This window comes from Tachypleus tridentatus, chromosome 6 (genome assembly GCF_004210375.1).
Source record: "Tachypleus tridentatus isolate NWPU-2018 chromosome 6, ASM421037v1, whole genome shotgun sequence".
Taxonomy (NCBI): domain Eukaryota; kingdom Metazoa; phylum Arthropoda; class Merostomata; order Xiphosura; family Limulidae; genus Tachypleus; species Tachypleus tridentatus.
In genome coordinates, this window is record NC_134830.1 from 168,422,656 (window position 1) to 168,444,604 (window position 21,949).

The 21,949-nt window shown below is 32.3% G+C and overlaps 1 pseudogene across 1 annotated transcript in view; it reads right to left on the reverse strand.

Moving 5' to 3' along the window:
* LOC143254408 (NACHT and WD repeat domain-containing protein 2-like) overlaps positions 1 to 21,949 on the reverse strand; it is a 178,468-nt pseudogene that overhangs the window by 23,137 nt on the left and 133,382 nt on the right. The window contains exons 11-16 of the transcript XR_013030185.1: positions 17,729 to 17,910; positions 10,564 to 10,663; positions 10,212 to 10,327; positions 9,104 to 9,221; positions 6,777 to 7,034; positions 5,767 to 5,890 (exon numbers count right to left, since the gene is read on the reverse strand). The product of XR_013030185.1 is annotated as an NACHT and WD repeat domain-containing protein 2-like (transcript). The remainder of the gene's footprint in view (positions 1 to 5,766; positions 5,891 to 6,776; positions 7,035 to 9,103; positions 9,222 to 10,211; positions 10,328 to 10,563; positions 10,664 to 17,728; positions 17,911 to 21,949) is intronic.

Genomic DNA, 21,949 nt, shown 5'->3' on the forward strand with positions numbered 1-21,949 from the left:
GTAACAATAAGAAAATACGACATCAAATAAACTTAAGTGATAAACATTAAAAGGTCAAAACTAAATGAAAATACAATCAAAACAATGAAGTAATCACAAATAATAAGAAAGTAAAGTAAAGTTGGACTGTTCAACAACAGAGGATTACAAATCAACTACAACGAACCTGACAGGTAAATCACAATAAAACTTACACATAAGTTACGACGAATACTTCAGTTAAGTCATAATGAACTATACAGGTAAACCACAACGAATCTTGCAGATAAATTAGAAAGAATTCTGCAGGTATTTTCTTCAAGACAACCGAATTCTTAACTTCTGTAACCTAGCAACACCCACTTCTCAGAATATTATCCATGTTAACAAATTACTCACAGTAGCCAAATATACCATTATAAAAGAACCTATTGTACCTTATCTCAAAATTCATAAAGGACAGCTAGGTCAAACCTCATGTAGCTACTTTCTATACTAAATGTTCTGTTAACCTTACGACCTCTTATCATTCATCGTCACAAGTTTATAAATACGTGCAGGACACCACCCTTGTCATTAAATTAGTCATAAACACATGCTTAAACGAAAGGAGTCTTGTAATTATATGAAATAATTAGACATATCTATTCCATACAACTGCATTTTAGGTCAAAAACTCATAACTAATCTTCCAACATATACATATTTCTCTGTTTCGCTTCAACGTTTAAGAGTGATTATTATAAACAGTACTGTGGGGTTAAAGAATATCTCTAACTTTGTCAAATTCTTTGTTGAATATACTGAAAATCTTATTATTAACCAAATCATGTGGTATATTGTTGTTATATTGATTACACTGTACAGATATGTAACTTATATGGTGATGATAGTTATTAATTACATTGTACGGCTATGTAAACTACATGGTGACGATAGTTATTAATTACATTGTACGGCTATGTAAACTATATGGTGACGATAGTTATTAATTACATTGTTCGGCTATGTAAACTGTATGGTGACGATAGTTATTAATTACATTGCTCGGCTATATAAACTACATGGTGACGATAGTTATTAATTACATTGCTCGGCTATATAAACTACATGGTGACGATAGTTATTAATTACATTGTACGGCTATGTAAACTACATGGTGACGATAGTTATTAATTACATTGCTCGGCTATATAAACTACATGGTGACGATAGTTATTAATTACATTGTACGGCTATGTAAACTATATGGTGACGATAGTTATTAATTACATTGCTCGGCTATATAAACTACATGGTGACGATAGTTATTAATTACATTGTACGGCTATGTAAACTATATGGTGACGATAGTTATTAATTACATTGTACGGCTATGTAAACTACATGGTGACGATAGTTATTAATTACATTGTTCGGCTATGTAAACTGTATGGTGACGATAGTTATTAATTACATTGTTCGGCTATGTAAACTACATGGTGACGATAGTTATTAATTACATTGTACATTGTACGGCTATGTAAACTATATGGTGACGATAGTTAATAATTACATTGTTCGGCTATGTAAATTATATGGTGACGATAGTTATTAATTACATTTTACGACTATAGAAACCATATGGTGACAGTAATGAATAATTACAAATAAAAACAAAATACACTGAAACTCTCTTATTGAATGGAGACTATCCTAACCCACGATATCAAGGCTAATTCATACACATAGGATCGAATCATCAACAAATACGATAATTTCACTTGCGCTAACACACCACCAGACTAACAGAAAGATCAAATGTATTGTACTAAACAATTGCACCATACTCACTAAATACCCAGTTATTAACGCACCCTGGGCCGGCATGGCCAAGCGTGTTAGGGCGTGTGACTCGTAATCTGAGGGTCGCGGGTTCGCATCCCGGTCGCGCCAAACATGCTCGCCCTTTCAGCCGTGGGGGCGTTATAATGTGAGGGTCAATCCCACTATTCGTTGGTAAAAGAGTAGCCCAAGAGTTGGCAGTAGGTGTCTTACCTCTAATCATACATTGCTAAATTACTGATGGCTAGCAGAGACAGCCCTCGTGTAGCTTTGCGCGAAATTCAAAAACAAACAAGTCACCTACTAGATAAATGAATATGTGAGTATATGGCCCAGGGGTGGCCAAATTTGTAAACGTAAGAGCCACATACGATAAACTTCAGATGTTTGAAAGCCGTAAAACATGAGCAAATATTACACACACGTTGTTATATAAACATTAAAAAATTCACGTACGTGATAATATTTATTCATATATGCAGTTTTTAAACTGTTAATTTGTATGAATTTCAATAATCATAAAGTACACATATTTGTACCAAATATTTTAAAAATCCTGGCTGAATATTGTTTTAACTATCTTGAGCGTATTTGATACGGTAATGAACTATATATATGTAAAATTGGCTCGTTTGGCAGTTTTTACATATATATTTTTCTCTACAAGTGGGTTTTCTCGACATCACTGGTAATGCACTACGGAAACATATAAGAAAAATATGCAAATTTGCACTTCATTAACATTAAATAACACTGCCAAAAATAGAAATAAAAGTGGAAAAAACAGATATTTTTAATGATATATATTTGTCTTTGTAAATATCTGGTCAAAACATAAAGGAAATTATGTAAAACAATAAAATTTGAGTTATTTTAATCAGATACCACCTTACAAAATTTTAGTCTTATCATAATATTTTTCTGACACTAACAGCATTCACACAATTATCAGGCTATTTACTGCTAGTAGAGGTCTTGTGAGTTTCCATCTTGGTTGTAAGTCGTTGAAATTCCGGCTGATATGTTGTCAAGGCTGTACGAATTAGCTCCGTCAGGTGTTGATTTGTAAAGATTACACGATGCTTTGACTTCACAAACTTCATTACACAGTACAGTGATTCACAACATTATGTTGTGCTGAAAATTGAGTTGAGTCGCACACTGGTTTTCTTCAGTTCAAGATATTTTATTTCTGAAACTTGCTTCCAGAACGCAATTGTAGAATGGGATTTATGGATCATCTTTAGACTCAGTTCCATTTTCACAGTAGATGATTCTGTAACCAGAGGTTCGAGAATTGGACAACCATCATTGATCACATCAACCATGAATGGATTTACAAGAAAGATGAAGCAGGACTTCAGCTTCTGCAAGTCCTCAAACCTGTGTAAGATATTATCAAGCAGGTCTTGTAATTTATCTTTGTATTCTTCCAATTTGTGGTATTTTATTTCAATATCAGGGAATGTATTTATTCTCCTTTTGAGACTGAGAAAGTAATTGAAGTTTCTTCACAATATGTCTCTTTGAAAAATTCTTATTTTATTCTGAAAGTTGAAAATTGTCTGAGTAAGATTAGAAACAATCTTATCCTTTCCTTGTAGTGCCAAGTTGAGAGTTTGTAGATGATTCGTTATATCAGTAGGGAACATTAGATCTTGCATCCTTTTGTCATTTCCCAGTTGAGGATAGAATCTTTTCTTTTGTTCAAGAAAAGTAATAATAGACTTCAATAGATCCACAAACCTATTTAAGACATTGCTGGTTGACAGCCACCTCACAACGCAAAAGAAAGAGACTGAGTTTATCTTTAAGCTCCAGTTCTTCAATAAAACGTTCGAACTGTCGGTGGGTCTTCCCACTTAAGCATATAAAATGGACAACTTCACGAACAAATTTCATAACATCTTGATACATGCCAGGTGTTTACGATGAATAATGCAAAGAACAGGGAGAAACTCTGGAAAGCTGGGATCACTTTTCATAAGTGCAATTAATCCTGCATTTTCCTCATCATTGCATGGAATTCTTTAAATTAGTTTGTATTTTGCCTGCAACATCAGCACTGCTCTGCGAGATACGTCTCTCTGTAGTGTGGCGTAAAGCTGATGTTTGTGCTGTTAAATCGCTGAAGTTCTGTGTTATTTGGATCTAACACTGCAACAACTTCAGCTATATTCTTCTTAACAAATTCACCATCAGAATGTGGGCATTTAGCACGAGCAATATTCCATGATGTAACAAAATTAGTTTCAGTCTTTGTATCAACTTCCTTATAGAACGTTGTCAACAGTGTCTGCTGGCTCTTTAATGGTAATTTTAACAGAGTTAACTTGTTTTTCCGTAATTCTGATTCAGGTGAATAATCAGACGAAACGTTTTCGTGATTTGTTTCATAGTGACGTTTCAAGTTACTGGCGTTGTAATGACTGAGTAACACGTTGCAGATAAGACACAAAGGTTTACCTCCTTTAATGGTGAATGTATAATCTTCCTCCCACTTTGACTTAAAATTTCTGTTTTCATCTTCACATTTTCGCTTCTTACAATTTGATGACGTTATCTTCCTTCACAACATTTTCACACACTTCTAAAAATTAAAGTGAAAAGATTCAATAAGCTCCAAGAAGCGCAATGCAACCAAACTCTACAGCGCCCAGTATCACACTAACAAACACTCTGCTAATTTCACTGCCCGCAACAAAGCCACACACACCACAACTACGTTATCGCAAGCCACGCCCTTTAAAACTAACATTGTCAGCACTGACTTGTACGATTACTGATTCTACAGCACAATTCCTCTGTAATTCTTGCTGATCCAAAATTTCTTTAATACATGACTCAAATCTAGCATTAAACTTGGTATTTAAGTTCTTAAATATATTTACTCACCATGAACATTAAACGTACATTTTAATCCAGTAGACTCTCAGTTTATACCTGGTGAATAATTATAAAGCTTGAACATTTTTCATTTTATTTACCTTTTATATTAATTGTGATGTGAAAAAAGACTCAGCCAAAATATTTCTGCGGGTCGTACTTTATATGTCAAAGAGCCGCGTGTGACTCGCGAGCCGCGGTTTGGCCACTTCTGAACTAAAGTATACTAAACTGTTCAACTGAAATACATCTATAGACATACGTTTCATAAAAACACGCATGAAACTAGTATTCTTCAACTGTTTGATTATAAGGCTCCAACACTCGTTATTTAAATAAAACGATGAAAAAAGAAAACCAATTAATGACTTGGGTCCTTTTTGTTTAGATGAACGTTTTTTTTTTCTTAGAGTTTTTCCTTTTTCCTGTATTCTCAAATGCGCTTTTAATTTGTATTTTGCTATTTTTCTTTATTTCTACTTTGTAATAGAATATCTAACTTTCATTTTCTTGTTTTTGTCTTGTAAAAAAGAAGTGATAAAAAATTCAATGTTAAATGTTCAATACACGTGAAATTTTAAAAATTCACTACTTTAGTTTTGCTCTAAGTCTAAGTTACACATCTGATGAAGAGTGTAACGCTATTCTCTGAAAATAGATACACATGAAGTTGTTCCTCAATATGTCACTTATAAGTGTATTTTTATGCCTATGCCACCTGCACAGTTAACTATATTTTTTCTATTAAAATAAAGTTAACTAGGATTTAAACTCTGAAATAAAAATAATATTAAAAACTATGAACTACTAAAATAAACATTATAATTATACCAACACGTATAAGCAGATGGTAAGGTAAGATAAAAAATGCAAATTATAATAATATATAAATCAATAATTACTGATAATAATAATAAATGTACATATCAAGACACCACAATAAAACCAGAACTATAAGAGCTTTCTTTAAACCATCAAAAACAGTTTAACTTATATTAAGAAAATAGAAATTAACATAATAAAAACAAAAGGCTGCGCTAAACTACACAATACTGATCATACGATAGTTTCTTGTACCTGAGTCGAAGCTGCATTGTTCCGTGTTCTATATCCCACAATATTACATCAGTATCTTCTGAGCCGCTCACCAGGTAGCGCCCGGATGGGGTCATGTGTAAACACGTGATTGTCGCTTTATGTCCTTAAAGAACAGTTATATGATTCATTGTGTAAAAACGTATATACTTTTTTTTAGTGAGACCATTACTCTTTAACCTATCTTAAAATATTACTTTAATTAAAATTCATCTGAAATAACTTAAAAAAGATTAATACCATTTTAATTATTTGATTTAAAGATGAAAATAACAATACAATAATTTGAAGAAAACAAAACTACTTTAAAAGAAAAAAACAGATACATTATAGCACGATGCACGCGAATAAATTAATTTTAACGACGGTTTTTGCTTATTCACGCAATTTTTTAAATAAGAAATATTCGTTAATTATTTACTAATAAAATATATTGTGACAACATCTAATTGAATTTAGTTGTAACGTCAAACAGGCTAAATGTTTTTGGTAATAAATATTTTGTGTAATGATTCACAGTAAGTCAGACATGTTGATTTTCTTAAGGAGCAAGCTTTAGAAACAGATCGGTTTTTGTAAAATAAATTAAATAAATCAAACTATGCTGTGGCCAGTGACACACGCGAAAGGAAATTATCACCTTTAGAGAATTAAAACAGTGAATGAAGGATTTGTTAGAGGAAGTTTGTTATTTACTATATGACATATTTTAAAATAGTTACAAGAATCTTAACTTGAATTGGTAATTACGTTTATATGGCATAAATTTTCCAAATTTAATACGATATTATAATTAAGAAAAACACGAAACGATGTTAGGAGCATCAATGTGTAGTTAATTTAGAAACTTGCGTTTGTTACTAGATGGTAGCAGGTATTGCAAAGTCATTTAACTGCAAAGTAGCTATTTATATATTATTATTACACGATTTATTATGTTAATAGTTACCTTTAAATTTCATGGGCATAAAAAGTGAAACAGTTTTACTAACCTACAAAAGTTTTGACAAGACTTTTCGAAGGCAAGTTATACATATGAATATTTTTCTCTTGCGTGCTGCACAGCACGTGCTGACTATCTGGGGTGGACACCATGTGCGAGATTGCACGAGGACAAGTGATGACTGTTACCTGAGGAGGTAAGGCTAAAGTTAGCCAGGAATTCTGAGGTACAAGAGCAGGATATGTATTACTGTTGCACCATCTTGAAGCAGCGCTCACAAGGCTCTCCAGAAACTCCGAAGTGCCATCTGTTGGTTAGACAAAAATGCTAATACTGTAATTAATAATAAAAAATATAACTAATTTGGAGCCGTTCTTTGTACGAGCTTTCAAGTATTGTATATGAATTCATTATTAAGTTACAGTTTAAACGAATCAAATAATTTAATCATATGTTAGTTATTCTAAGAGAAACATACACATGCATTTTTAAACCAAATGGATGAAATCCATCACTTGTGTTTGTCCATAGTAAATATTTACTTTCGAAATTTTTGCAAATATATATTTTTAGCACTTACGACAACAAATCGAGAACAAAATAATTAATCGTAATTATGGTAACATACGTACCAAGAATGCTTTTTATATGTCACTATGTTGCCAATTATTGAAATACAACATATTGTATTTCAGTAAAATTAATTGTTTCACTTCTGTTGAAATAATTCTCTCTCACAGACAGACAAATCTATATGCTTCATGAACCCTAAAAGTATATTTGGGAATGTTTTCAATTTGTACATTTTAGTTGCAGGATCGTTTCAGATATAATACATTAAAACAAATACTGTAAAGACAACTATTTAATATCAGTGTGCTAAACTAATTATAAGAAGCACATAAATTGTTCTAATAAGGTTAATCAGTATCTATGGCGAAACAATGACTAACTATTTACTGGTTTTGAAGAGTTACAGAGTCAAATTACAACTTATCTACCTACAACCAGGCTAGCTTGAATAGTTAGAGATCATAACTACCTTATTTCCTAATTTTATAGAGCTAATATGGTCACTTATTAATATTATAGAGCTAACTGGATTGGTTACTGGTTTGTTATGGCAGTATGACTGTTTTTAAGTGTTTACAAGCTATTTGACTGTTTACTAGTTTTATACAGCTAATCAAGCTGTTTATAAGTTTTGGTTTGGCTTGATGTTTTAGCAAAGCTACAAATTGGCTACCTGTGTTAGCCGTCCCTAATTTAGTAGTGAAAGATAAGAGTGAAAACACGTAGTAATTATCATTTATCGCTAACTCTTAGTGTGATTGAATGTCACAATATAATACCCACACGACTGAAAAGGAAAGCATCTTTGCTGAGACAGGGATTCAAACTTACGACCTTCAGATTGAGAGTGAAGCACTGTAACCACCTGGCCATGTCGTGGCTGTTAGGTTCGGAGAGCAAATCTGACTGTGATTTTAGAGAGCTAATCGGTTTTTTTCAACAGTTTGTAGAGTTAATCCGATTGTTAGGAGTGGTCCGTTTGATCTTCAAATATAAATCCAATCAGTCAAGTATATTTGGACCTCCCTTCAGCATGCTATTTCAAACTATCTTGTTCAGCTCTTTACTTGCCATCAAGATAAAAGTCGTACTTTTACAAAAAAGGGGCTACTTGCCAAATGTCACAGTCCAGAGACTCATCAGTGGTGTGCAGAGACAATGGCATTTAGTGACCGACGATTTTGAAAAACACTATTGACTGACACAATTTTTATAAAACTATTTGTTGTTTTTCAATCAACTAATAACACTGTAAATATATACTAGAAAAGCTTCATTTTGAGGGTTCTCTTTTCTATTTTAAATTATGTAAAAACACTCTGAAAAAAATACAGTCGGTGAATATGTTTGAGATGTACAACACGTGCTGAACGTAGTCAACCAATGAGAGAATTACGAAGTGATACTTATGAGTTTACAGTGCATACACATAATAAATAATAAAAGCCTTGTCCCGTTAAAAGAATGAAACTAAAAGGCCTAATGTTGATGATAAAAATCGCCTGAGCTGTAGATATTTTTTCAAACATTCCTTTTAATCTTTACATTTCTATTTTTAAACCTCTGATTTTAAATCTGAAAAGGCAAAATTAAGGGGAATATAAAAACAAAAAATATCTGCACTCTATCGGATTTATATTACAAATTTCAGGGCTGCAAGTTATATTTTAATAATAAGCCTTTTTTCTTCATTTTAATATGTAATTTATAAAAGACTATTTCTAAATAATTTATACAAAAAGAAATAATATACGAAAAGTAAATTAGACTACATCATGACTTATGAGCAGTTTAGAACACAACCTTTGAATGGTCTGAGCCAGTTCAAGATTTCGGTAGCAAGTTGTTGTGGATCTTGACTTAGGACATCTATGGATTGTTTTGTCATATTGTACAGTAGCTCCACCTCCCAATCTAGAAACTACAATTTAAACAAATAAAGGTAATTGTGCATTAAATTATATTAAACAACACAGATACTTTGTAACAATAATAAAAATAATATATGAATAATACATATATTAATGCTAGAAAAAGGTGTATTGTCATTTCGGACTTGGTAACATGTTTTATGCTATATTTTTAATGTTGTGATTTGTTTGTTAGCTACAGGGAACTGTGCGTCCTAACGATGCCGTTAAAAATTAGAACATTTAATATGATAAGTCTAAAAGATTTAGAAAATCTAAGGATATAACTTTAAGTGTTCTCGCACTTTGAAAGGAAAATTATATATACGAGATAGTTGTGAAGTCTGTAAAGCCATTTCAAGCTAAATGTTGCCATATGTGTTACCATAAAATACATGGTTCTTTGTTTGGTATCGTGCTTATTAAGTTACTTCGTACGCGTAAATTTATTTGTTATGCATTAGTTAATGTCACTTGTGACGAAGGCCTACAACAAGTTAAGACAGTGTGCAATATTGAAGTTGTTGAAACGTTAAATGAGGGAATAAGGTAATTAATTATTGCTTCGAATAATGGTTGTCGAAGCATTTTCATTAGATAATCTAAAAAAATCTGTCAACGAAAGAATAATGCTACAATAGTATTTAATACGTTTTAACAATACATTTACTATTTGCACTAAAATAGGTTTTTAATGTATTACATTCAATTCATTTGTTTCAAGGAATATCATTATAAACAGTATGAAGTAAAAAAGTAGCATGCTCACTTATTATATTTATAATAATTATACCCACGACAATTATCAATCATATTAAACACCTATATCGTTCTAATATACAAATATTAATACACTGTTTATTTTTATAATTTCCATTAAACTGTTAAAACTCTGAACACGAGTATGAAATTCTTGTGTCTATATTCATTCATAATTCAAAGATGTCAATTTAATTTCTTTAATAACTACGTTATCCAGCTAATGTTAGCTGTGGCCTCACCTGACTTCTTACAAACTCTAGGATACTTCTTAAATAACCGACTGAAGCTCCTCTAACAGCAGACAACAAAAACTCAAAGTTACAGATCGCATCGTGTTTCAGTTTCTTGTAGTCTTCTAGAGGGAGAGAGGTTAGGTAATTACAATCACAAATTAATATTTTTATTAGTTGGGCTTTCTTTTGATTGATTGCTTTAAGATATAAATAAGTTAATTTACTAATAGTTTGAATGAACTTAATGGATACACATTTTGAAATCAAAGACAAAGTTCAAAATAATATCTTCCGATTGTGACATAAAATAAATATTTGAGGCAATAAGTATTCATGCAATAAAACATGAGAGACTTACTGCTTAAAAGTAGGTGAAACCAAAGTTCATCAATCTCTCGTAAAAGGCCTGAAGTCGTATCAGGCCTCTTTCCTTTCGTTACATCCAGAAATTTGGTTGACTTGGAAGAAAATCATTCTTGTTAGTAATACATTTCAAACACCTGTATGACACCTCGATTTTAGACAAAAATGTTTTATCCTAAAACTGTTAAAAATATTTTTTATCACCACCCCCCGCCAACTCTTGGGCTACTCTTTTACCAACGAATAGTGCAAGTGGCCAGCACAATATAACGCCCTCACGGCTGAAAGGGCAAGCACGTTGGGTGTGACGAGGATTCGAACCCGCGACCCTCAGTTTACGAGTCGAACGCCTTAACCCACCTGGCCACGCCGGGTTTTCAAGAAATCTCTAAAGCTTTTGTTTTAAGTAAACGACATGTAGCTTTCTGTATGTATATATATTTATGAAGTGAAATTATCGAGGTGTATCATTTAATTTTTGTAATACAAATATAATTTTTTTTAACATTAATATAAATTTTAATTACCGGATCATACCAAAATGTCGGTAATTTAAACACTTAATGATAGTGATTAGTGATTTTTGAAACTGAAATGATAGCCTATGGAAGGAGTGTGTGTGTGTTTTCTTATAGCAAAGCTATAACGAGCTATCTGCTGTGTCCACCGAGAGGAATCGAACCCCTTATTTTAGCGTTGTAAAACCGAAGACTTACCAGCGGGGGACATTTATTTGAGAGGATAACTGAATGATATATCAAATACTTGAACTTTAGATAATCGTGAGATATCTTTAAAAAATGCTGCTTACAAGTTCGTAATTAATTAATAAGTTTTAATATAAATTATGATTCAAGAAAACTGTTATAGAACCAAGTGGGAGAGCCTTACCTTATTAAAACTAAATAACGTTAGAATCTGTTAGAAAGAGAAATAGCTTTTCCAGCGTTTTTTAGAACAGTTAACGATACAATGGAATAATATGTAAGAAATGATATAGTGTAGGAACTTCAAAAGCAACATAGTCTTACATTAATGTGGATTGTCTAAGAACGTAAAAAAAATTAACAATTTAAAACAATGAGTTAAACCTAACTTAAAGTTGCCTTTTTACTGGTAACACCAATAACTTCAGCTCAACTTCTCACTGTTAGTTTGTTTAGTTGTTTGATTTCCTTTTCTAGTTAAAATTCTTTATTATTCCACACCTAATAAATTAACTGATTCCTTCCATCTCCATCGGAAAGACTTGATATCACATTACCATTCTGAGACGAACAGTTTCAGTGAAACATTAATATTATTTAAACTGATTATGTGCCACGAATTCAGTGTTACGACGCGTAGATGTTAAACCATTCAATTAAGTCAAATATATAACACCACGAAAATTATAGCAACAGCAGTTTCTCTAAAATCACGAGCTTCTCGGAAATAGAACGTTAAACCTCATTATATGATGAACGTCAAATATGTTTAAAGCCTCAGCTATGTTTTAAAAGAGATTTCAATTCCCCTATAAAGAGATCTGTGCGATTTATTTAGATTTTGAAGGTACCCATTAATTTAGCTAAGATGTATTTAACGTCGTTATATTGGTATTAGATAGTAGAGGTGAATATTGTAATTAATTCAAGTTGTTTTATTTAAAATGTGTTTTTGATACCTGAGTAAATGTTTAATCCAAAAATTTCTTTTAGTGATATTGGTCTGCTACATGACTGTACTAATAGTGATATAGGGGTAAAATATCTACTATTACTGCATATCTTTAGCTTTCAAAGAATAATAAGAAATATGTTTTGTATTATTGCATATCTTTAGCCTTCAAAGCATAATAAGAAATATGTTTTGTATTATTGCATGTCTTCAGCTTTCAAAGAATAATAAGAAATATGTTTTCTATTATTGCATATCTTTAGCCTTCAAAGCATAATAAGAAATATGTTTTGCATTATTGCATGTCTTCAGCTTTCAAAGAATAATAAGAAATATGTTTTCTATTATTGCATATCTTTAGCCTTCAAAGAATAATCTACAAGATTTATTTTCTATTATTGCATATCTTTAGCCTTCAAAGAATAATAAGAAATATGTTTTGTATTATTGCATGTCTTTAGCTTTCAAAGCATAATAAGAAATATGTTTTGTATTATTGCATATCTTTAGCCTTCAGAGAATAATCTATAAGTTTTGTTTTCTATTATATTTATTAGCTTTCAAAAGATAACCAACAACATTTCTTTTCTATTATTGCATATCTTTAACATCCGTAATCAACAAACATTTTGCATGCTTGTACATTTTTGGGATTCAAAAGATATTAGATAAAGTTTTTTCTGTTTTCACATTTTTTAGCTTCAAAAAATAATTAAGTAATTTTTCAAAATTAAAACCTAATTACAAGTATTTTAGTGACACAGCCATTTGTCTGCGGATTCACACCGCTAGAAAGCTGGTTTCGATGCTTCTGGTGAGCAGAGCACAAATAGCCTATTGTTAAGCTTTGTGCTCAGTTTCAAACAATCAAATAAGTAGTTTAAAATTACCAATTATTAATTAATGAATTTATCGTCACTAGGTTAGTTTTATTAGCATTGTTTTAGACTAAAGTTAGGTACTGTACTATCACTTAGGTGGAAACTGAGTGTTATGATATTTAACACTCGGTGATTTTGTTGAACAAAGCAGTCAGTCGGCCAAATGAGATCAGGGGTTGAATCCAAATACGTTTCGACATAAACTTTATCAGAAAAGTTTCACCTCAGAGAACAATGTGTCACCCTTAATATTTCTAAAGGAAATTCAGTTTGAAAATGTTAAGCGTTTGATGGCTGGATGTCAAGTTTTGTTTTGTTCCTCAACGGCGATCGAAAGAAGTCCACTTATATCGAGTAAATCAGCTTCAGTAGTTAGTTTAATTAAACTTCACTAATGATGATGGTTTTGTTTGTTTGTTTGTTTTCTGAATTTCGCGCAAAGCTACTCGAGGGCTATCAGCGCTAGCCGTCCCTAATTTAGCAGTGCAAAACTAGAGCGAAGGCAGCTAGTCATCACCGCCCACCGCCAATTTTTGGGCTATTATTTTACCAACGAATAGTCGGATTGACCGTCACATTATAACGTCCCAACGACTGAAAGAGCGAGCATGTTTGGTGCGATCGGGATTCGAACCCGCGACCATAAGATTATGAGTAAACGCCTTAACCCACCTGGCCATGCCGGGCCTGGGGGCTTTGAATGTAATTAAATGAAAGTGGATATTTTCTTTTAGCTTTAAGTAAAACAGCCGGATTAACACTTCAAAACTTGATACATTTTTTTTATTTTTCGTTCTAAATTGTGTTGGTTCAATATTTTAGACTCCAACCGTGTATGAACGTTTTGCACAAATAGTCAGTGCTTATTCTTGTAATGAAGATGTGGATACTGGCAACAAACTCACATACAAGTAAATGAGTGGTAACGTCATTACTTATCACTAGAGGGCTTACAACAAATGTGTGATAAAGAAGAGAAAGAAGCTTCGTAGAATATAAATTGATAAAAGAGGTTTAGATATATTAACGCTATCGGAGGACGGTGACAGGGGGGACACAACCCCTTAAATATCGTTTAATCTCCAAGTTAATGCCGTCCATTAATCAGATTTTATATTTGGCCTGTAATATGTCTCACTGGCTCTTCTTTGGTTGAGGAACGGAGAAGCCAAAACTGGTTATATATTGCTAAGCTGTTCTCTTTCTATCCGTTTCTAGACGCTTTTATTGCACTTTCTGTTGTATTTTTTTTAAAGGTCCATTTAGTGAGTAGCAGTTCAAATGCAATAATTTAAAAAAATAATAGATCTGAACAAGCTACAACTGAATGTGATTTATTTATCACTACAAATGATTTTGTTTTCTGTTGAATGTTCTGAAACGTTTTCCATTTCCTTTCCTTTCGTGACTGAAGATAAATCCGTTAGTTAATGACTGGTTTCCTTGGTATTCTGTAAATAACAAAACCGTCAGTGACAGAGGGAGTAATCGTCTAAAGTAAATATTGGTTTTCTTAACTCACGAAACAAAGCGGAAAAATAACCACCCAGTAACATCAAAACGTGTTAGGTACTGAAGCTTTGAATCGAGAAAAAAATAATAATCAGTGAAAAAAACAAAAAGGGACAGTTACCTACCATCCTAAAACAGTTCCCAGCCAGCATCTCTAACTTCAACAATTTTTCTAAAGTTATTATTACGAGTAAGTGACAAACGTTATCCGCTACGAATTAATACAAATCAATACAGACGTCTTCACTTTATTCTAAATTGAAGCAACTGTGCACTAATTATAACATTCTTTTACTTAATGAATTTCTTAACTCAACGTAAGCGCTGTGCAATAAACACTGCGTTTAAATGTGCTCGTGCGGATGTCTTCTTCATTATCTGTGTTAAAATAGCGTAACTGGAATCTAATTCTTTTAATAATATAACTTGTATATATGGTTACTTAATAATTTATTTGGAAAGCGGTTTGAGTCAAGTGTTATACTTTTCAACCCACAGGAGGTGTCAGGTTCGAGATCTTTTCTGCCCTTGGGTGGATCAGCGGTAAGTCTGAGTGAGTAATTGCTAGAAATCGATACTCGCGGTTAGCAGAGCACAGATGGCCTATTTTGTAGCCTTGCGCTTAACGACAAACAATATTCTCTAAATGTAAGTTATGATAAAAAGTTAATTTTTTAATAGGTTTTTCTACTTAATAGGTTTGTTAGGAATGTTCTTTAAGTTTTCAAATATCAAAATATCGCGGATTAAGGTGAATTACGAATAAGTGTTTCTAATTGGTGACGAGTGGAGAAACCTACTTGAAGTAAAAATGTATCTCGAGACGGCTGGTGTGGGTATTTTTTAAATTTTATTCAAATAAAATTGAGAACAACGTGTCGATCGTCTTAGGTCATCTTCAGGTTAACAATGAGTTGTAAAGAGTTGTTTCTAAGTAAAATATACGTCATCGTCTTGCTTTATAAACTATAAAAACAATTTTAATCAGGACGTTTACTTCAAATTTTGATGAAAGTAAAAAAAAAAAAAAATCTAGCAGACTTATAATTAAATTAAGCAAGTAAAAACAGTCCATGAACGGATATATTTAGGATTAAGTCCACAAAAATATTTGATTTCCTTAAAACTGAGAATATGAAGACAGTTAATTGATAGGCCAATTTTGAATTAACTCGTAAAAAATAGTTTATGAACAGATTTGCTTAATTAAGCATATAAAGACAATTTACAAATGGATTTATTACGAATTAATCTTTAAAAGGTGGTTAATAAATGTATTTGTATAAAAGTAAATAAGTAAAGAAGTTCATTAAAAAATTTACCTTACGTTTATTATATAAAAACAGTTCATGAACAACCTTTACTTTGGATTAAACTATAAAAACAGTCCATGAACAACCTTGATTTGGATTAAACTATAAAGACAGTTTATGAACAACCTTGATTTGGATTAAACTATAAAGACAGTTCATGAACAACCTTGATTTGGATTAAACTATAAAGACAGTTCATGAACAACCTTGATTTGGATTAAACTATAAAGACAGTTCATGAACAACCTTGATTTGGATTAAACTATAAAGACAGTTCGTGAACAACCTTGATTTGGATTAAACTATAAAGACAGTACATGAACAACCTTGATTTGGATTAAACTATAAAGACAGTTCGTGAACAACCTTGATTTGGATTAAACTATAAAGACAGTTCGTGAACAACCTTGATTTGGATTAAACTATAAAGACAGTTCGTGAACAACCTTGATTTGGATTAAACTATAAAGACAGTTCATGAACAACCTTGATTTGGATTAAACTATAAAGACAGTTCATGAACAACCTTGATTTGTATTAAACTATAAAGACAGTTCGTGAACAACCTTGATTTGGATTAAACTTTAAAGACACTGCTGTGTTGTTTCAACAAAACACTCTACTGTGTTAGTTTCTTCAACAAACAAACTGCTGTGTTACTTCAACAAACAAACTGTTGTGTCACTTCAACAAAACATATTACTGAGATGCTTCAACAGAACACTCTACTGTGTTAGTTTTTTCAATAAACAAACTGCTGTGTTACTTCAACAAACAAACTGTTGTGTCACTTCAACAAAACATATTACTGAGATGCTTCAACAGAACACTCTACTGTGTTAGTGTCTTCAACAAACAAAGTGTTGTGTTACTTCAACAGAACATACTATTGAGATGCTTCAACAAAAAGCACTGGGGATTTCATTCAATAAAAAACACTGTTGAAATATTTTAATAAAATGCTCAACTGGTGTTTCTGGATAAAACGCCTTCTGAGGTACTTCAAAAAATATATAAAATGGAAGATTTTTATCTGTACATGTTGGAGAGGAAGGTAATTGATTAGTTATAAATCTTTCGTATACAAAATAACGACAGTGTTTTTATATTTTTAGTAGTTAACAACACACACACATACATAAACTGATTCTTTGGTCAGAAAGTTGTGTCAAAAGAAATACCACGTAGAAGGAGATGTGACTATTTTATCAGTGCTTGTCTCAGAGTGAGAATAGACAGGAATGGTAATAACGCTCTTGTGAAGTAAGCTAATAAATATCTTATGGTTTAAAATACAACTGAGTAAATAATTGGCAATTAGTAATCAATCCAACTGATAACCCTTAAGGAAATGATGAAAGGGTTAAGTTAACCTTTGGTTAATGTGTTTAATTTTATCATTGTTTTGCATCACTTCCATTTCTGACACCTGAAGTAGGTTTATCACGAACTGTGTTCTGTTGTTCATAACTTGTCAAAATAGCTCATATTTAAAACCGTTACAACACTTATGGGGTACCAAATTAGCTATTAGACATACACAGATTCAATGGATACATTATTTAAAGAAACGTCACAAATAATTAATCAATAGCGTTTCTAGTTGAAATAAATATAATTCACTTTTGTATTCTTAAATGTTACATTATTTGTGATCCAACTGCTGTACTTACAGTTTATTTATTTGGAGATGTAATTCAATCTTAATCCATTTTTTACGTTCTTAATTTGTAAGATTTGAATAAACACACGATCTATAAGCCATTTTATGTATATATATATATATACATTTTACCTTTTCCTCTGCTTTTTCCAAGAAACTCAAGTAAAAGGCGCTGGCTAGATCAACATGACAGACACAGGTATCACTAGGATTAGAGAGAAAACGTTCTCTCACTATCTCCTTGACAACAGAGTTACTCCAGTAGATGTAAGGCCGGTTTCCAACATAATACTCCTTTAGTAGAGAACCTTGAACTATATACATATATATATATAAAACCATCAACAATAGAGGTACAGTTTTCAATGAAAATAAGGTCGTTAAAATTACAAATGTTTATAAATGTAACGTTCGTAAAGAATTATTTACTTTTTTGCCCGTCTTGCTATACTTCATGAATTTATTAGTCTGCCGCTTTTGCTCTACATATCTCTGGATTGCTTTCTCTGAGCTGTCCAGCTGTGCTAAGGAGAGCTCCTACTTATACAGTTCGAAGCTGAACTGCTGAACTAATCAAGGTATTAAGGAACCCACCTTTTAGAAAAAAAAAGCCGTTTAGAGACAGCTTGTGGATAATAAAAGAAAACTCTATTATCATTGTTGACCGTTTCGACTAGGTTGTGTTATAAAGTACAAGTAGTTTACAAAGGCACGGGAATATTGATAGGTAAAGTATGGAACAAAGAGGTCACATGATACGAGGTTGCTTAACAGGCTAGTAAAGCTATCTTGGTTTGTCTTGAATTTTGCGCAAAGCTACACGAGGGCTATCTGCGCTAGCGGTTCCTAATTTAGCAGTGTAAGAGAAGATGGAAGGCAGCTAGTCATCATCACCCACTACCAACTCTTTTACCAACGAATAGTGGGATTGACCAACACATTATAACGCTCCCACGACTGAAAGGGCAAGCATATTTGGTGTGACGGAGATTCGAACCCGCGATCCTCGGATTACGAGTCAAGTGCTTTATCCACCTGGCCATGCCAAGCCAGTTATCGTGGTACCTTGGGGTTTGGGTTTAAATGTAGAGCTGTTTTGTGCAGTTAAGATGGTTTCATTTATTTTGCATTTGTTGATGTTTGGTTCTTTGTTTAAAGTTATAATTTTCTTGTAGTTAGTTACTGTGAATTTTTAAGTTGCAATGGGTTGTAAACATGGGGGGATTTATTATGTTATGAGACTGTGGTTTTCAATTTTCTCTAGGTTTTTCCTATGGACAGTTATTGAATATTATTTCACAAATGACGTTGTCATTTTGTGGTTTTATGTAATTTTTTATTTAGTATTTAATTTAGATTAGTGCCAGGTTTTGAGTGAATTGGAAGTCAACACGAATTTTATGTTTAATGACAAGTTTTTTCTAAGTATTGATTGTTTTTGAGCTGATGTCAGGAATAACCGCTAAACTGCAGTGTAGTTTTGTGTTGTTTTTGGTTTATTAGTGTCACTTTTGTTTGCGATTTGAGTTTGGTTTTTTTTTTGTTATGGTGGTTGTGAGAAAAACTTTCGGCAGGTGGGAATTTGTTGCTGCGGATGAAGGAATACTTTACAAAGTTGATTTCTTGATATATGTAGTCAAATGAGAAACGTCTCAAAGCTGTGTTTATAAGGATTTTTAGCATATTGATTTCTTGTTCGGGTTCGTGGGTAGAGTTCCCGAGTGATTTTTCAGTGAATTTTGATTTAGAACTGTGCGTCAGATCTAATAATGTCGAGGCTAAGAAAATATAACTGCTCATTATTTCATATTCAACGGTGAATGGAACGTACGTGTTGAAAGATCTGATATACAATTTTTGTTTGTTTGTTTTTGAATTTCGCGCAAAGCTACAAGAGGACTATCCGCGCTAGTCGTTTCTAATTTAGCAGTGTCTTAAGACTAGAGGGAAGACAGCTAGTCACCACCACCTACCGCCAACTCTTGAGTTACTCTTTTACCAACGAATAGACCGTCACATTATACCGCCCCCACGGCGATATGTTGGGTATGGTGAAGATTCGAACCCGCGATCGTCAGATTATGAGTCGAGTGCCATAATCACCAAATCATGCCGGGTCTAAAAACAAATTGTCCGACGAGGCAGATAAATGTTTCAATATTGATTATTTTCGTTTTGCTGTCTACACTTTTTGCTGAACAATATTAAATGTTCTTGTTTTCTAGTCCACTTTGAGCCCGTATATTCCTTTGATAAAGATAAGCCAAAATAAGTCTAGAAGAGCAATTCTAGATTAAATTTACCCATCTACCTTTTATTTGATCACATGTTAAGGATACTTGAATTTTAGAGACTGATTATAATATAAAGAAAATAAAGTTGAGATTTAAGTAGTAAACCGTTTTGGTTTAACTAAAAAACTCTAATTTAATATTTAACTTTCATATTTAAACGAGCATGGATCCATATTCTGACCAATAACGTTTGAGTTTGTGTAAAGAATGCACCAATAAAGTGAAGCCTGCGAAAATGGTTATTTTTTTATATACAGAGGGACAAACATATTAAACGTAATTTTTAAATACGTTGCTATATACGTGTTATACGTTTACATATGTAGCATATTTCTGAATGTCTGTCTTGTAGGACTATTAGACGATGTTATTATAAGAAAACTTTGTCCAAAATTAACAAATATTGAAGAAATATAAAAGTAAAATAAATTAAAAAGGACATGTTTCATTAAAGATCTACAATATCCCATATATCTCCAAACAATAAAGTAGTTTCAATGACTATAATGTACATACATTGTCTTAGACATGTTATTTGTAACGAACAATGGAAAAAAATCATATTGTTCAAACAAAGTTGATGGTGAACTGTTCCAAGGTTGATTTTTAACTAAAAAACATGATTTGATTTGGATTAGTCATGTGTTTGTAACAGTAGTGCTGCTTGCAAAAGATGTGGGCTTAAGAAGACATTAATTTCATGCTAAATGAATGACTTCAGCACCAAGTACCTGTTGAACAATAGTGCATAGGCCTATCGTGTTTCAGCACCAGGTTCCTGATGAACAATAGTGTATAGGCCTATCGTGTTTCAACACCAGGTACTTGTTGAACAATAGTGTATACATCTGTTATGTTTTAGCACCAGGTACTTGTTGAACAATAGTGTATACATCTGTTATGTTTTAGCACCAGGTACTTGTTGAACAATAGTGTTTTCATCTATTGTGTTTCAGCACCAGATGCTTGAGTGTGCAACATAAAGGAATGAAATCAAAGTTGGCGGCCAAACTGATAGCTACAGTTATAGCATTGGTAAGAACTTTACATACTGTTATTAAATATCAAATCATTCAAAAGGTGGAGCTATGAGCAAAAAACTCGTAACTGAGAAAAATAACAAAAGACTTAGAACCATTCTATGATTTTATATGCCGCGGTTTAAAAGCAAGAAATTGAATCAAAGTTGGAGATTTTATATTTCGTGTAAGTTTTAATGGATTCCCTTGAAATCTGATATGTGAAGTAAAACTCAAATAGCACACGTCCACTGAATATATGAGATAAGTTGAATTAACACAGTCCTAACTAAAGAAAGTGGAAAACTCTATCGTTCATGTTAATAGCACAAAGTGTGTACTGCAGTTTGCCTTCTCCGAACGACATACTGCCTTCTGCCTTGATCTTATGAGTTTCCCTAACACATTACTTCTTTAAATCAAATGGAATCTAAAAACGTTCTTTTGACTTAGTGGTTGCATAAATAACCGTTTATTCGTCAGGCTTCAAATTAACCCTATATTTAGAGCCACAATTGTTAAGGATGAATCTTATTCACCAAAAAAATGTTTCATTTGGTTATTTCTTTTAATAAAAATTGCGCCAGGTGCAGTTAATCTATTTTCATGTTAACTGGATCTTATATCTCTTTCTTTTTATTTCAACGATTCACCAACAATAGTTTCTGGTTATTTGCACCCTGGAATTTAAAACTCAATTTTACTCAACAATTGAATAACACAGAGAGAGGCAAAGAGATGACAGTGTTGTCTAAAGTGAATATTTGTCTGGTTTTAACTACAGAGATACAGAACAGGCCGTTTGTTCTCTGCCTACTCTGGGATTTAAAACTCAATTTTAACGTTATAAGTTCTCGGACTTAATGCTGAGCAAGTGGAAAGGCTTGTTCCAGAGAATCATCGATTACTTGAATTATGCTTTGTTAGTATTTCAATTATAACCAGAAAAACATGTGTCATTTTACTATTCTGAATATTATTAGTATAAACATATTTCTTCCAAAAATTATTTGTGTTTATTCGCAATAAATAAGCCGGTT